At 42.3% G+C, this 5,078-nt stretch overlaps 1 protein-coding gene across 1 annotated transcript in view; it reads left to right on the top strand.

Moving 5' to 3' along the window:
* The window catches only part of LOC122555667 (succinate receptor 1-like), a 92,753-nt gene that overhangs the window by 85,917 nt on the left and 1,758 nt on the right, over positions 1-5,078 (top strand). The window lies entirely within an intron of this gene.

Here is a 5,078-nt window from a genome sequence, read left to right on the forward strand (position 1 = left end):
TGTCCCCCCCTCTGGTCCGTCCCCCCTCTGATCCATCCCCGCTCTGGTCCATCCCCACTCTGGTCCATCCCTGCTCTGGTCTGTCCCCCCTCTGGTCCATCCCTGCTCTGGTCCAGTCTGCTGGCCACTGTCCCTGCTCTGGCTTCAGATTGGGACACCTGGTCGGTATGGGACAGTTGGGCTGAAGGTTGTGTTTCCGCGTGTTATGACTTTATGACGTTAGTTGCACTTTCCAGTCTGGGTTCATAGCCATGAATGTTATTGTTACGACATGGCAACATGTAAATCCTTCTGCTAATTAAACCAAACACACAGAAAGGCTTATCTCACCTCGCAATCTGTTTAAATATGAGTGACAGAGAACTAAACAAATTCCATGATTTAAAGAAGAAAAGTATAAATTTTATTCTTTAACTCCAAAAATGAACATTAAATAACAACTATTTACAATTCTAATCCTCCTTTGTCTTAAAGATATGTTATCTACCTCCCACTCTATAACAATATACGGATCCGATTAAGACCATATTTATTTTTCAAAACCAGACAGCAGCTGTCATCTTCAGGTGTCGATTCTCCTCTGTTTGTAGATCTCCCTGAGTCATCTTCAATCTTCTGCTGTACAGATTTTCATATGAAAAAGGTACCTTTTAGAGAGAGGGATTTCGGGCAGTCAGTCTGACAATGGCAAATGGTGCTCCTTTTCTGCTAACTGTCCAAAACGCCTGCTTTTTATACCCCAAAACATTGAATTGTCTCATTGGTTCAATGTTGTCAAAACAGTAACATTCAAATTCGATTGGTTTTTAGTATCTCGGGGCATAATTTAAACTGATTGGTTAAATCCAAACTGCTATGAAAACAACACGGTATCTAGGTTACAGCCAAAATGTTATATCTTTCAATTGTCCAGCACACTCTGTGATTGTGAATCAGTCACATAATAGTTGCCTGCAAATTCTAACTGCCAAAACAGCCTTCATGCTCTCTTAAAGGTACAGTACACGCCTTCAACTTCATAACACTATGGCACTTTAAATGTTCAGCCAAATACTTTTTAAAGTTTGTGTGGTTACCTTCCTCAAATGCTCCCCCAGACAGTGCATTCCAGACTCCCAGCACACTCTGGTTGAAAAGGATTTTCCTCAAATACCCTCTAAATCTCCCACTTCACACTTTAAAAATGTGCTGCTTTGTAATTAACCCTCAACTGAAGGGAACAGCTGCTTTCTGTCCACCCTTTCCAAGGCCTTCATTATCCTACACACCTCCATCACGTTCCCATGCAGTCTGTCTTCATTCACTAAGCTACTCTAGCCCAGGCCACATCCTGGTGACTCTCCTCTGTATTCCTCCTCCAATGTAATCATATCCCTCCTATACCACAGAGACCAGAACCGCTCTGCTCTAGGGACTTGTGTACAAAGTGCGGGCTCACATTCTAGTGCAGTACGGAAGGAGTGAAACTGAAACTTTTTTTGTTATTATTTAGCCCAAGCAAAGCCCTGAAGCCAAGCAACAGCCTTCTCATTTGCTCAGGTTAAGATGATTGGCTTGCAGTATGTATAATATGCAACATTGTTTGTGTCTTTCCACAAGTGCATATTGGAGTAGGGACCAAGCAGTGGAGGTTGGCAGTGTGGGGCCCCTGGCTAGTTCTGAACGTGTTTAGCAAGGACCCCTCTCTCAAAGCCTGCCTTCGACAGATTGGGTTTATCACAAGGGAGTTGTTAGTGATATCCTTTGTTCCCCATTCCCTGATGCAAATAGATTTTGCTGGTTTCTCTATTTGATGTATTTGATATCTTAAACTGATGATCACTTGCCTTCTCAGGAGGATGTTCTAGATCCAGTAACACAATTTCAAAGAAGGAGCTCTCCTGATGGATTAGATTCATTTATCTGGTCACCTTATTGCAAGAAAGAAGCACAGAAAAGGTTCACCAGGATGCTGGGTTAGAGGGCATGATCTATAAGGAGAGGATGGAAAAACTCGGGTTGTTTTCCCTGGAGCGGAGGAGGCTGAGGGGAGACATGAAAAAATATGAGATGCAGTCAGAATATTTTTCCCAGAGTTAAAATGTCTAAAACATTTAATGTCATACATTAAAGGTGAGAGGGAGAAAATTCAATGGAGATGTGAGGGGCAAGTTCTTTACACAGAGCTGATACGATAGGAGCATTTAGGGGACTTTTAGATAAACACATAAATATGCAAGAAATGGAGAGATATGGATGAAGGGCAGATAGAAGGGATTAGTTTAATTTGGCAAAATCGTGGGTTGACGGGACCGTTCCTGTGCTGCACTGTGCTATATTCTATGTTCTACCTCTCAAATAATACTGCTAAGACAAATGTTTTCCTCATTATTACATTGTTTGTGAGGCCTTATTTAATACGCTTCAACAGGGACTCAGCTTTGAAAGTTGCAAAGCATTTCAAGCAGTCTTGAGCTCATGAAAAGTGTTACATAAATGAAAGCCATTTCTCTCTTAGCAACATTGTCAATGACAATGACATTGATGACTCAACTGTACAGCCTGTGCTATTGTGTTAGTTCACTGGAATAAATGCAGGAAAGGAAAAACTGAGCAGTAGCTGCCAACGCTGAATGATTCAATTTTCAATCCCATTGCACAATTTTCTTGCATGTGATTTTGGAGAGTTCGTGATCACTGTTAAGTAGTACAGGCAGTTGACAAATTGCCACAATTTCCTGACAGTTTATTGAAGAGAAGCAGCAATTCAGATGTGGTACATTTATGAAGTCGGCAAAGAAATAAAATACATGAGCCAGGATAGAACAGAAACACTTTACTAATCCTGGAACCGCTTTGCAGAATGGAGTAGAAGCAAAACACTCCCACAATCTAGAGGTCTTGCAGACTTTTGTGATGGTCTTCAGCATTCCTTTGGGTTGATTTTGGGGAACTCATGGTCTTCACTCAAGAAGATGGTGGCTCACCCCCTGGAATCTTTCTCTCATACCCCCCCCCCACACACCCCCCAACCCCCCCCCCCCTCCACCTATCCTTATTGACATCCATTATTTTGGGAGCTAATCATTTCTGCTACGTCCATCACCTATCTAAATCTTCTCTGCCAATAACTATGGGCAGCTACTCATGATGCCAGGATAACTGCTCCCTCCTTGCCCACTTCCATTTGAAAGTTAGCATTTATTTCTCCTAAGAACAAAACCTTCTCATTTATTGAAGAGATTGCACTGATATTAGGGTAGTGTGCTGCCCAATAAATCTTTTGTTTATGCTTGTGAAAGGCTAATTACTAATGGGACTCTTAAATGAGGTCTCATTTGAAATATCAAATATGCAGATTGAGAGGTGACTTAATTGAGACATAGAAGATGATCAGAGGGTTAGATAAGGTTGACAATGGGAGCCTTTTTCCCTGGATAGTGATGGCTAGCATGAGGGGGCATAGCTTTAAATTGAGAGGTGATAGATGTCAGGGATAGTTTCTTTACTCAGAGAGTAATAGGGGTGTGGAATGCCCTGCCTGCAACAGTAGTAGACTCGCCCACTGTAAGGGCACTTAAATGGTCATTGGATAAACATATGGATGGAAATGGAATAGTATAAGATAGATGGGCTTCAGATTGGTTCCATAGTTTGGTGCAACATCAAGGGCCGAAGAGCCTGTACTGCACTGTAATGTTCTATGTTTTATGTTCTATGGAATACGAAGTGAATGCAGGTTTAAAGGGGATTTGTTTTTCCAGTGCTTTGTCACCAAAAGGCTGACATTCCATTTAACTGAATGTGGTACCTTTCTTTCTTTTAGAACACAAAGGCCATATTCCACCTTCCAGCTTCCGGCTCCAGAGCACTGGAAGTATCGAGGTGAGCTATGGTCTAACCACGACACTATGTACTAGGGGAAGCAATGGTTTAGTGCTATTGTTGCTGGACTGTTAATCCACAGACCCACTTAATGTTCTGGGGACCCGGTTTCAAATCCTGCCATAGCAAATGGTGGAATTTGAATTTAATCTTAAAAAAATGTAGAATAATGTCTAATGATGACCATGGATTTGTTGGGGAAAAACTCATCTGGTTTGTTAATGTCCTGAAGAAAAGGAAGCAGCCAGCCTTACCTGGTCTGGCCTACATGTGACTCCAGAACCACAGCAATGTGGTTGACGCTTAACAGCCTTCTGGACGAATTAGTGATGGGCAATAAATGCTGCCCGAGACAGTGATGCATCCCAAGAATGAACAAAGGAAAAAGAAAAGTATTTTCAACCTGACAGCTTTTGACTCAGAGGTGGAAACAACATCCTAATGTGGTGAGATTACACATTCTCTATCCAATCATTGCTCCTTGTGAGACCTTGGTTACTCTGTTTCAGTACATTGAAACAATGCCTATACTTCCAAAATATATACATATATATATATATATTTATCATTGGCATTGCAATGCTTCGAGACATCTTACATTTGTGAAATTTAAATTTGTTCGGTTTTCGTTTTGATGATTTTTGTAAGCATGATGGAAAATAAGGAATTAAACAAAGAACAAAAGTGAAGTGCAGCACAGGAAGTGACCCTTCGGCCCTCCAAGCCTGTGCTGATCATCATGCTCAAACTAATCTAACCTTCTGCCCTTATTCAGTCCATATCCCTCTATTTCCTCCCTCTTCATGTAACCACCCAGATGCCTTTTAAATGTCACCAATGTACCTGTTTCCACAACCTCTCCTGGCTGTGCATTCCAGGCTCCTACCACTCCCTGTGCGAATAACTTCCCTCACACAACCCCCTTAAACTTTCCCCTTATCACCTTGAACCTGTGCCCCCTTATAATTGAAACACACTCCGGATTCCTCAACCATTCCAGTATCTTCAAGAAATGCAAAACTTGTGCACACACCTCCCCCCTCACTTCCCTCCAAGGCCCAAAGGGATCCTTCCATATCCGTCACAAATTCACCTGCACCTCCACACACATCATTTACTGCATCCGTGCACCCGATGTGTCCTCCTCTACATTGGGGAGACAGGCCGCCTACTTGCGGAATGTTTCAGAGAATACCTCTGGGACACCCGCACCA

This window comes from Chiloscyllium plagiosum, chromosome 13, assembly GCF_004010195.1.
Source record: "Chiloscyllium plagiosum isolate BGI_BamShark_2017 chromosome 13, ASM401019v2, whole genome shotgun sequence".
NCBI classification, from domain to species: domain Eukaryota; kingdom Metazoa; phylum Chordata; class Chondrichthyes; order Orectolobiformes; family Hemiscylliidae; genus Chiloscyllium; species Chiloscyllium plagiosum.